This window comes from Adiantum capillus-veneris, chromosome 12, assembly GCF_014529385.1.
Source record: "Adiantum capillus-veneris isolate H3 chromosome 12, ASM1452938v2, whole genome shotgun sequence".
In the NCBI taxonomy this organism is placed as follows: Eukaryota; Viridiplantae; Streptophyta; class Polypodiopsida; order Polypodiales; family Pteridaceae; genus Adiantum; species Adiantum capillus-veneris.
The window spans coordinates 133,801,256-133,814,096 of record NC_140942.1 but is presented as its reverse complement, the minus strand read 5'-3'; the positions used below and the strand labels follow the sequence as shown (position 1 = coordinate 133,814,096).

At 44.6% G+C, this 12,841-nt stretch overlaps 1 pseudogene across 1 annotated transcript in view; it reads right to left on the bottom strand.

Annotated features, from left to right (window-relative positions):
• LOC147446531 (glutamate receptor 3.3-like) overlaps positions 1 to 12,841 on the bottom strand; it is a 67,602-nt pseudogene that overhangs the window by 45,425 nt on the left and 9,336 nt on the right. Inside the window, exon 3 of the transcript XR_015189880.1 lies at positions 9,262 to 9,657. The product of XR_015189880.1 is annotated as a glutamate receptor 3.3-like (transcript). The remainder of the gene's footprint in view (positions 1 to 9,261; positions 9,658 to 12,841) is intronic.

The following is a 12,841-nucleotide window of genomic DNA, read 5'->3' as shown; positions in this document are numbered from 1 at the left end:
AAAAGGTAGGAGATTTCAGCCTTGGTCACCTTAAAGAATAGCAATTTTCAGCCTGCAAAGAGTAGCCCACATCAGCGTTTTCGGTCGCGGTGAATTTCAGCCAGTAGCGTTTTTGTTACAGCAGCAAATCAGCCACAGATTTCAGCTAGCATCGTTTTTTGACAGCAGTTCATAAGCGTCAGATTTCAGCCCTCAGGTCGGTCTCGCCATCTCCGTCGTCATCATCGATCTAGCCTAGACTTGCATCAGTCACATGCATTCAGTTTGTACCAGTTTGTGCAATCAATAGTAGACCACTCTCGCCGACAAGAGTGGGGCCTTCGGAGGAGGGTTTTACAACGTCTCTGGTGTCGTATTCTCTTCTCTATCTCTCAGTCTCATACACTTGCACGCACAATGTCCATTCACTTTGTATATGATCATTGCACTCTCACATTAAGAACGAAGGCTCTCCCTTCCATAAGAACAAAAGGAACCTTGAGCACAGTTCGGAGCACTCATCTTGAGCAAAGTTCATTCATTCCACTGCACCTAACATTGGTATCAGAGCTTTGGCAATGTTCTGTATCACTCAAGGAAAGAACCACAAGAATCACAAGAATTTTTTTTGCTTGTTGAGGTCCCACGAACCCAAGTTCGCTTGGGCGTGTCGATTCCTAATCATGTTTTTGAAGAGTGACAGGAATCCCAAGAAAGAAGGGCTTATATATACCTAGATGAATCCAGGATAAGCCCAGATTCACCCTTGAAGAAAAGTGCAAGGAATAGACCCATGGTAGTCACTCACAAGACAATATAACCATCAGCTCCATCATGCATAGTATTGACTAAATACCACGACATCCCCACTAACGTCGTCAGTGCCCAATAGTGGGTGTAGAACTAGGTACTAACATATGCTCCCCGACACAACACACACCACACGCACACACACATGAGCATACATCAACACAAAGTCCAGCCTCCCCTTGTGCCTCTTTTCACTCATTGAGAGCGGACCGTGCACTTAGCGGCCGGCCAATCGACGTGAGGTGGGAAAAAGCAACCTTGGTGTGAGCGCAAGGCCGCCAAGGGATGCGCCCGCGGAAAAGAGCAGAACTCCGGTGAAGAGAAGATCCTTCTCAAACACAGATTGCAAGCGAAAGAAAACCTCAAGAACCTCAAGACCCTCAAGAACCCAAGAACCCAAGACCCTCAAGAACCCAATCCTCGTGAACTTAAGAACCAAAGATCATAGTGCATGGTCATCACCCGAAGCGGAATGGATACTTCGTATATAGGTGATGAGCATGAGAGAGGCGACGAAGAGTTTTCCCCACCAAGAGATTTTTCCGACCCTCCCCCTTCTCCATCTACGCCACGAGTTGTACCAAATTCTATGGAGGTGATGGTCAAGTCGATGATGGAGATATGGCACAACTAGAAAGAAAAGCAGAACGACAGGAAGCCAAGGACCGCGAGCGCGAAGAAAGAAACGAAAGAATTGCCATACAACAAGAAGCGACTCGCATTGCCTTGGAACGCGAGCACGACGAACAAAACGAAAGAAAAGCACAAAGAAAGGAGGAAGCTGAAGCAAGACGAGCGACCTTGGAGGCCGATCGGGAGGCTCAAAGAGCGACCTTGGAGGCCGAGCGTGAGGCTCAAAGAGAACTCCGCACTCAAGAATTGGTTCGACAAGTACTTGCCTCGAAGTCCGACCCAGCCAAAGATCGTGGGAGTTCCTCAAGTGGCGCAAGCCACGATGCGGATTCCAACAACCCAGTCACAGAAAAGTTGACTTTCAGTAAGTATGATGGTAAGATGGATGCTACGGTTATTCATTCTTGGTTGCATCAATTTAATGCTTATTCTGCGACAACTAAGAAGACAGGGAATAGCAAGGTTTTGACGACAGCTATGTACCTTGCCGGTGATGCCATCAATTGGTACCACGCATGGCAAGAGGCACAGTTAGCCGCGCACCTAGAGGAAGCCGACAAATTCACGCCCCTTTCCTTCAATTGGGCTGATTTCCAAGACAGGCTCAAGGCGCGGTTTATGCCACCTCAGTACCTCGCACCATTGAAGGATGATGGGCATGCTCTCAAGCAAAATGGTATGCCGGTTATGTCTTTTTCTAATCGTGTTTTGCAGCTAGGTATCCAATTACGCAAGTCGGATGATGAGGGCAAAGAGGCATTCCTTTATGGATTGGACGAGTATATCAAGTACGATGTCGAGGTGCTCGATCCAATCGATCTCAACAAGGCGGTAGCGATTGCTCTCGCACAGAAGATGAAGCACAACAAGGGAAAGCCTAAGGAGAACAAGACTTCCACAAGTACCTCGCAGACTTCTCAGAACGGTAAGAACGGTAAGAATGGTAAGAACGGTAACTCTTCTAACCAATCTTCCAACAGTCTCTCAGAAAAGAATTCTTCCAATGAACCTGAGGGTAAGGCTAACACAATTGCTAAACCTAAGCTCACTCCATATGAAAAAGTAGCACAAGGAATTTTAGGAGGACACATCACGTCGGAAGAGCAAAGCACTTATTCTAAAGAAGGATGATGTGTTAGTTGATACTTTCTCTAGTGAAGCTAACCTCATTGCAAAGACGATCAATCACGAAGAACCGATCTTGGCTCTCGAGCCTAGGTCCAAAGAACCCTTACAGGAAGTACTATGTGTTTGCATGATTCGTCACCACGCATTGTTCGAGTGTTTCCTCGTGATCGTTTTCTGTATTTTAGTCAGCGTCTTTATGTGATCCCTTTTCCTAGGCATGACATATTGTACGTTGAGCACATTTCACTCATGGATGAGCAGAGTTGTATGCGGATTGTTCATGAAAAGTTGAAAAGTATGTATGTAAGGAAGTCACATTCCATGTCTCTTCCTTGGCATGACACATTCGTAGGATGAGCACAAGAAAGTATGAGCACCAAGCATGGACATTTCCGTTCTGAATTGCCACAGTTGATTGATTTAGATCAGAAAGAAAGATTCGATCTCATTGTTTGTGTGTGTGTGGTGAACGGTTTGGCACTCCGTCTCTTTGTTCATCTACAATGCAAGCAAAGTCTATTAGGACAACAGGAACTTTTTCCACTCAATTTACATGGAATAGGTATGTTCATGGTTTTGTGTTGGAAATGGTTTCAGGAATTTTCCGCCATGGAGATTTTGAAGAAGAAACAAGCATACTCTCGACGAAGTTGAAGCATTGAAGGAGCCACAGAAGACTTTGTCGCTTTCGGCGCGGCCCAAAGAAGCAAGCATTGCAGACCTTTATGAAGTTCAAGTACCGCACGACCCACACATCAGAGTGGGCCGGCAAAGAGTCCCTTCCAGGATTCCGGATGCTATTGGCGATCTCCCTCGACGCCATACAGTTCGGTACCAGTACCTCACTTTGAAAAGGAAGGGATGTCACGTGACACATCCAACCCTATGTGTCCGTGGACAAGCTACAGCACGACAAGGGTTCAATCAGTCTAGATTTAGAAGTGATCTGGCACTTTTGTGAGTCTATTCATAGACCGTGCATGCCCAGTCAGTTAGTGTAGATGCATATCCTCTGGTTGCACACAGCATGATCATAAGCATTCCCATCAGAATCCTTCAGGGGAATTTTCGAGTGCATTTAGCCTATTTTTGACATTTTTCACTTATTATTTTTAAGTGACTTTTGTTGGAAAGTACGTAGGGCAAATTGAGTAAGTTTGTATATAAGCAAACCTAGACTAGCACTAATTGGCAGAAGAGGCAGCAGCAGCTCCATCGCTCAACAGGCAACTTCTCAGCAAGAACCCTTGGTGGCTTTTTTCCTCCAAGCAGAAGATCCACAGCCCTAGTGTTTTCATCAAATATCGCCCTCAAACTCAAGCAGTCATCACCATAGCCAACTGTCCCAGACCTAGCGTTTTTTATCCAAGCAGCATCGCCAAGTATCTGTAGCCCCTAGCGTTTCCAAGTTCCCCAAATCGCCCTCCTTGGTGCTGGCGTTTTTCAGCAGACAAAAGGTAGAAGATTTCAGCCTTGGTCACCTTAAAGAACAGCAATTTTCAGCCCGCAAAGAGTAGCCCACATCAGCGTTTTCGGTCGCGGTGAATTTCAGCCAGTAGCGTTTTTGTTACAGCATCAAATCAGCCGCAGATTTCAGCCAGCAGCGTTTTTGGACAGCAGTTTATAAGCGTCAGATTTCAGCCCTTAGGTCAGTCTCGCCATCTCCGTCGCCGTCATCGATCTAGCCTAGACTTGCATCAGTCACATGCATTCAGTTTGTACCAATTTGTGCAATCAATAGTAGACCACTCTCGTCGGACTCTCGCCGACGAGAGTGGGACCTTCGGAGGGTTTTACGTCTCTAGTGTCGTATTCTCTTCTCTATCTCTCAGTCTCATACACTTGCACGCAAAGTGTCCATTCACTTTGTATATGATCATTGCACTCTCTCATTAAGGACGGAAGCCTCTCCCTTCCATAAGAACAAAAGGAACCTTGAGCACAATTCGGAGCACTCATCTTGAGCAAAGTTCATTCATTCCGCTGCACCTAACATCAGATACAGAAAGGAGTCCCTTTCTCGTGGGGACCCACAGAGGTGACTGCCTTTCAGACTTTGAAAGAGAAATTGACTACAGGACCAGTTTTGACTTTACCGGATTTGCAAAAGTCATTCGAAACATATTGTGATGCTTGTGGTCGTAGTTTGCAAGAAGGCCATGTCATTGCCTATGAGAGCCGATTTTCAAGGCCGGAATTTACAGCACAGATTTATGAGAAAGAGCTTTTGGCGGTTATCCATGCTCTTACTCAGTGGCGAGATTACCTACTGGGAGCCGATTTTACGGTCTTCACTGATCACCAGAGTTTACGCTACTTTTTGTCACAGAAGCAGCTTCAAAAAAGCAGATGCGGTGGGCTAACATCTTGTCACAGTTTCACTTCCAGATTGTCCATGTACAGGGACAGAAGAACTTGGTGGCAGATGCTTTGTCCTAGAAGCCGTTAGTCTTGGCTATTTCCGCGATTCATCATAGAAGCTTCTAGGACATGGTTGATCAGTACGCCACAGATCCAGATTTTTCAGATGTATTCAGCCGAATACAGAATGGGGAGGTAGTAGCGGGATATCCCATTCGGGATGGCTACTTGATGAAGAAAACGATGTTGTGCGTTACACAGCCGTTGAGGGAAAAGGTTCTAACCGAATGCCATTATCCACCATTCACGGGTCATCGCGGAATTGACACCACCTTGAAAAGTGTGGAGCGATACTCCTTTTGGCCGAGACTCAAGAAGGACGTGGACGATTTTGTACACAGTTGCTTGGTATGCCAGAAGGTCAAGTTTGACAGCATAAAGCACAGGGACTGTTACAGCCTTTACCCATTCCCACCCGCCCCTAGGAAAGTATTGCTATGGATTTCATTTTTGATCTCCCGAAGACACAGAGTGGGCACGATGGTATCTAGACTGTTATTGACAGATTTAGCAAGCATGCTCATTTCATTCCAGTGAAGAAAACAGTCAAGCCGGATCATTTAGCGAGACTATTCATTGCCCAGATATTGAAATTACATGGCATGCCTAAGACAATTGTCTCTGACAGAGATCCCCGATTCACGACTTTATTTTGAAAGGCTATTTGGGAGAACATTGGCACACGGTTGCAGTTCTTGTCATCTTTCCACTCGCAGACAGATGGGCAATCTGAGATTGCAAATTCAGTCGTACTGGATTTATTGAAGTCTTACATTTCTGATTAGAAGACTCAATGGAAAAGTTTTTGCCCTTGGTGAAATATGCCTACAATAACACGATCCACTCTTCGGCGGGGAAGGCGCCATTTGAGATTATTGACGGTGCTACGAAGGTTCCACCCTTCTAAGCACAAAAGATAAGATTTCTGAAGCCGACCAGTACATGAGGGACTTAGACACTGCTTTTGCCAAGGTCTGGGAGGCTTTAGCGAAATCTCAAGAAAGACACAAGAAGGCAGCAAATCGACACCGTCGCGATTTGAAATTAAAGGAAGATGATTGGGGGGGTGCTCTTACGTTTTGAGAAGGCACGCCTAAGAAAGAAAAAGGGAAAGGAGTTGCTTTTTCCAAAGCTTAGCATGAGATACTATAGACCTTTCCGGATAAAAGAAAAGATAAATGATGTCTCCTTTAGACTGAAGCTGCCCGATACTCAGAGAATTCACAATACTTTTCATGTGAGTCTCTTGAAGCCCTTCAAAGGCGATGTACCCGATGATGGGGAGCCAGATGAGCAACCCGAAGTGGAGGAAAGCGAGGAGATCCTCGTTCCAGAACAAATACTGGCACATAAAGATAGAAAGATTAAAGGTAAAAGTGATTAGGCGGTTCTTGGTTAATTCAAGAACTATCCTGCATTGGATGCGACTCCTCAGACGATGGAACTTTACCTTGAAGCATTCGGTTTAGCATAGTCTACTACGATAGAAACCCCGATTTCAACATGGGCGAATCAAGTGCAGCGGCTTTGCACAAGAGGGGAGTCGCTCCGCTCCTTTGTCAACAGATTGCCCTAATTTTTAATATAGAGTCACTGATGTCCCTTTGAGTTTCAAGGATACTGCTGGGCTGACAGTATTCTGCTGTATGACTTTATGAATTGGAACTTACGAAATTGAAAACAACACCGATTGATTTGTCCTTGACTTGTTTAAGTGCACGAACTGAAAGACGAAATGACTGCAGCATTCGGTCTCATAAATCTCTATAGACATGATTGCAATATGGATTAGTTAATCGGGCATCTGTGAGGTCCCGATTGCATCTAGATGCGATTACTAAATACGTTGCCGATTAATCATGGTCTAAGATTTGGAATGAATTTGAATGTGATGTCCTGTGATATCAAGTGATATCCTGTGATGTCCGGTGATGTGACTGTCGATGGGTACATGTGCTAGATGTGTTGTTCCTAGTGCATCAGTACTAACACTCAGTGTCTGCTAAGACAGTTTCTGGCCTCTATCTGTTTTGCAGGCATAATCAAGGGCAATTACAATTCTTTCAAGAGGGGGGTATGTCACAAACTGGTGACGTGGCACGCTTCTAGACACACCCACATTGACCAGGGCAAGAATGCCACGTGGCAACAGTACGGATCCTGCAATATGCACCGACAGGCTGGTACAGATTTCCGAAAAATGCGGCGCGAATTTCATTGATTTGCTGAGGTGGCATTGCGTACGGATTTCTTGAAAATCCGCTGGCTGATTTTAGAAGCTTTTGGGATAATTTCTTTTGAGGTTATCAACTTTTGAGTTTAAGTCATAGTTACAGGGAATGGCCATTTTCAGGTTCCCGTTTCCCATTCCCATCCCAATTTCTCGTTTCGGATCCTCGCTCCTTGTTTCAAACGCGAGTATCAGAAACAGGGAATGGCATTTCATGCATGTTGGCGTTTCCCGTTCCCCGTTCCAATTTCTCGTTCCGGGTAATTATGGTTTAAGTGCTTGTCACCAACTCTCTTTGATCTATGCATCGATCAATTGGAACAAATGGTACTTGACTTTATGCAAGAAGAAGGCATTGAAGAGGTCACTATTTGCAATGCGGTAATCATACTTTTGTTGTATGCTGATGATGTAGTGCTTCTAGCACACACTTTAGAAGATGCACAAAAGCTTATGGTTGTCCTTGAGGACTTTTACTTGCATAGTGGGCTAATTGTGAATGAATCCAAAACAAAGGTTATGCTTGTGGAAACCAACCATAAGGAGAAGCCATGCATTGTGTACAACAATGAGACACTTGAAGTTGTTGACAGCTCTAAGTACCTTGGCCTTGAGGTTTCGGCCGTCATATTCATCGTCGTCAACATCGTCATCGTCATTGTCGTCCCTATCATCGTTATCAAGTACCACAGCCTTAGTACCCACTAGCATCAGCATCTCAGCATCCAGTCATTGTATGAGCATTTGTGCAAGAATAAAGAAAGTACTTGCTTTGACAGTAGAGTAAGGGGGTCCTTCAAGGTTGGGACCCGACATCCCATGTCGTCTCTCTCTTCTCTCTCTCGTGTCTCTTTCTTTCTTTCAGTTCAATTCTTTCAAGTGAAGTAAAGTGTCCCTTGTGTTTGTGCGGAGTACTAGATCCGAGCTAAATCCTTAAACACTTCCGCTGCACTTGACATTGGTATCAAAGCTCTGTGTATGCTTCGGCTTCACGAACTTAAGGAAAGAACCAAGAACCATCAAGAACCAAGAGCAAAACCAAGAACCCAAGGAACCTCTCCCGGGTTTTTTTCTGAAAGAATCTTTGACTCTCGACCATGGACTTACCAGATCCCATCTGCATTGCCATGTATTTAAAGGAAGATCGACGTCGGATACACAAGAACCCAAATCTTGAGTACCAAGATTTGTTTGCCTCTTATGCGGATATGGAAGGAGTTGGAGATAGGATCCCTAACGTCTTCTGCATACACATTCGCATGTAGCGTGCATCCACTTCTGTCGACAAGAAACCCTTGGAAATACCTTCGAGCACCTCTTCTCAAAACTCACAATTCTGAATTTGTGTTTCTTTGAAGACCAAAATTTTTGTTTAAGTGGTTACTATTCTATTTGACGTTTCAAGTTTCAAGTAAGCCATGAATTCTCTAGGTCATAATGAACCTAACTCATGTCTTACTTTGACAACTTGTCTCAAACCTCCATAGCTACTATGGTATATACATACATATGCATGCACACACACAGACACACACAAATGTACAGTGGATAGCATGTGGATAGCATTTTACTGTTACGTACATGGCTACTATGGTATATACATACATGTGTTACACATGGCTACTATGCTAAATACATACATATATATACACACATGTCTTCATTTTCTTCTAGAATGAGTTCATTGCATTGTTCAGTGATATCTTAGTCACGAAGATCCCCTTCTCATCAGGTGCGTTTTATTGTTACTAGTCTAGACTCTACAGCCTATCCTTTGGATGAGAGCAAGAGAGATGGTAAGAGGGGGGGAATAGTCTGAAGAATGGGAAAGGGTGCAATATAAATGTGCAAGTGGGGTTGGGGAGGGAAGCCTCCCAGGTGAAATTTAACTTGTATGTTCTAAAGACAGATGTGTTTTGCATGTTATTCAGGGGAGAGTAGGACTCTTAACATACAAAAGCAAGTTTCTTGTCAGAAAAGTAAATGCTAATTGAAGTGAGAAAAAATGTCATATACTCTCGCACACATAGAGAATACCAAATTTCAAATTTGGGGCATACCAGTAGGCATTCAGAATGCGACATCTGTGAGAAGCTTGATCTTGAATGGGGGTATCAACAGCAGGAAAGAGGGGATTGGGGTTGTGATCGTGTGATGGTGGGGTAGGGGTAGGGGCCTCGGCAGCAGAAGGCGGACTGTGTGACAAGGGAGAAGGGGAAGGGGAAGCATTGGTGGCTACCACATTTGCTGGAAGAGTTGCCTGACCTTGTGTAGAAGAAGAGCCTCCATGACTGCTGCCTCCCTCCTTGTTCTTTGATGTTCTTGCAAAATCTGGATTTTGACCTTCTAGCAAATAGAGTGCAGCTCCTGTGACCGAAAAACAACCAAGTAGCGTAATCCACAATGGCCTTGAGAATGGCTTCAGAAAGTCCCACAATGCCCCTGTACTCCCGTACCTGCACCCAAAATGTCAATCTCTGATGTTGTCTTTGGGCACTTGTATCCTAAGCCTACCTCATCTTAAATTTTGTTATCTAAAGGATCTATCCTACAGCAAAGAAAAGAAAAATCGAAGTAGATTCTCTCTCTCTCTCTCTCTCTCTCTCTCTTTTTCGATTGGGAACTTGGAGCCTGTCTCTCTTTTTGGCACTGCCTGAGACAGTTGCCAATGCAACGATTCTATTTTACTACAAAAAGTGTGGCCATGTATTTCAGGCCAGTAATAGTAATGTCCTTTTTAAAGTTGACGAGTGTTTCTCTCTCTCTCTCTCTCTCTCTCTCTCTCTCTCTCTCTCTTCTTGCTGCTCCTAGAGCTTAAAGGACGTGGCCAACTGTGAGTTCGCGCGCACATTGACACTCACATAGGCTCGCGGGATATGGTGGCGGAGCATTTCCAGCAGGCGCAGCAGCAAGACTCCTCGGCTACAAAATCATATATCGTTGTGGTCATTATCGAGAATTGAGCGGAGGAGGTACACATGCACAAAGAGAGAGAGAGAGAGAGAGAGAGAGAGAGAGAGATTGTTTCACTGCATGCATCCTTACATGCAAGAACTTTTGAGAGTGTGTACGCTTGGCACATTGTGCTTGGACTCAGGTAGGGATGTCTGCCTTCGACCTGAGGAGCACATCTCTTCACTTGTCATAGATCATAGAAACGAGCCGCTCCTATACAAACACTACTACTTTACTGCACTTCTTCGACCCTATTGAAATCATTGTGCCACCCTCCGGCACAAATCTGCAAGGCTTGGCAGGCACATTCGGACTCTTCAATCATGTGCAAGCTAGGAAGGTTAGCTGCATTTTCCTTCTGTTAGCCTACTGGCATGTCTGGTCTACATCTTCACACGCAGTAATGACACAGCAGTTGCTGTTCCTAGATGGTTCAATTCTCTGCCTTAACCAAGTACTAAAAGAACCACAGTGACTAAATAGTTCTGCGTAACCTTCCCTGTTTAATATAATGTTATGTTTCAGGGTGGAAGATGAGAAAGGAGTCATTGTCTCCCATCATTCGCTTCAGGCAAGCTTTTGTCATCGGTAACTAGTTCATTCTTTTGAATGCTGCAACATCATGAATCATTTGCTGGGTCTTTGTACTGAGCTTGAGACCAAAAAATAATTAGATCTAAAGAGATTCTCAATTGACCTCTGCTTTGAGAATGAGCAGAGCTGATCAGCTTAAGAACTTACTATTAATGGATCAGTGGAACATATGGGTATTGATCGACGTTTTGCTTACGACACTTGCGAACTCAGGATAATTATGGTGCTGAAAGTTTCATCTTGTAGCTTGCAGAGCCTGGAAGTGATTGAGCCCTTGGTACTTGCTACGGGACTACTCAGCAAAAAGTATAGCAACCTTTTTCGATTACTCAATACGACTAAGACCATTGGCGGGTATTCAACTCTGCACATAACGTCATTCATTGAAGCCCTTTTCTGGTCAGAACATACAAACCATTTAAAATGCTGGCATATTTTGATTTTCTTGCCAACTCTGTTTGGCCCGGGTGGTTTCAGCCTTTTGCAGTGGTTGTAATTATATGTTGTATGCACATTGACTTTAACTTGAAGATGATGTTAGGAAGCTGGATGTTATGGCTAAACTGCTCCATGTGTGGGTATTTTTTCCTTCAACTGGGAGTGACACTCGTCCTGTGGACGCCTTGTTTCAATTCCTAGCCCCCAACTTTCTATGTCTGTCTCTCTTCTCGAAGTAGCCTACGACAAGTGTCCCACTCTCTCTGTCTCTTGGCCCTCCCTCGTGGGGGTTCTCTCTTGTAATGAGCACAAGCGACAGCCGGCAGCTTAATTCGTGACATGGAGCTCACTTTTTGGTTGGCCGATTGCCGAGGAAGCTCAAGGGTCATCTCTTCCAGTCAGCCGGCTCACAAGCTGCCTATCCCCAGTGAGAACGCTTGCTTTCTGCTGGCCTCTTCTTTGCGTCACGCTTCTCGACTAGTCCTGCGATGTGCTCAATTGCTCCGGCTTGGTAGGTGTAGAATTAGCGTTTTCTCAATTTAGTGGATTTTCATCGACAGTGATAACTAGAGGGTACTTAGGGTAGTGGTAGAAAGACAGCTAGTGTACTTGGGTTTTACCCTGAGCCAATCAAAGGAATTTGTCATCCAAGAGGGGTGTAGCACCTATCCAACCTAGCTTTTTCTGGCTAGGTCTCATGTAAATTTTTCTTCTTGGTCAACGTCCCAACGTTGATGGTGATAGTTCGATTCTCCCATTCAACCTCTTCTGCATCTAAGATGACTTTTCCTTTTAGCAGATTTCTTTAGAATTAACCATATTGAAGTCCCCAATGAGTCTCTTTCAAGATTATTTTGAGGTCTCCAACATAGATTGCCACAGCTCTTGTACGTTGCACACCAGTTTTCTCTTGTACATTGGGTAGAAAGCCAACCCAAAAAAATTTCCCCTTGATCCTCCGCTATAATTGGAGATTACGAGCCCTTTGTTACCCTTTAGTCACATATCTACCTTCTTGGCTTTGATAGAGATAAAGGTTCCCTTGATGTTACAAGAAATGAGCTTCATTTGACGGGTCTGTTGTCATTCTTATTCTTGTTACCAAACCTCAAGGGGTTTTGTGTCACATTGTCATGGATATGTTTGTTGTGGAACACTGAGGTGTTGAATGCGGTAGTTTGGGGACGGGTTTGAATGGCATGTTCTCCTTGTTGAGATCCAACAATACTTCCTTGTCCATCTTGTTCACATGTTCCTCTAGCATTGAGGAGTCGTCAAACTCGTCCATGGGCATGGGAGAGATGAAATCATTAGTTTCTGAATCTTCAGAGTCCTCCCAATTTTGAAAGAGTGCATAAGAGCGCAAATGTATTGGAGTTCTTGTTCGTGGCTTAGGGTTAGCCTTCATGGGGTGGCCTTTCTGATGGGAACGTGTAGGCACCTCATAAGTGTGGGAAGAGGAGGTTGTTGAATTAGTTGTTGGAAGAGGTGGGGGCAAGGGGAGGGGCCTCCTTGGCCTGACTGATTGGTGTTTTTTAAAGGAAATCCTTAACAATATGCCTTGACACACCATAAAGGAAGCACTCTTTGGGGAGGTATTTGAATTCAGTCTTTTACTCATTGTCTATGAAAATCTTAGTGATAAGGGGGCGG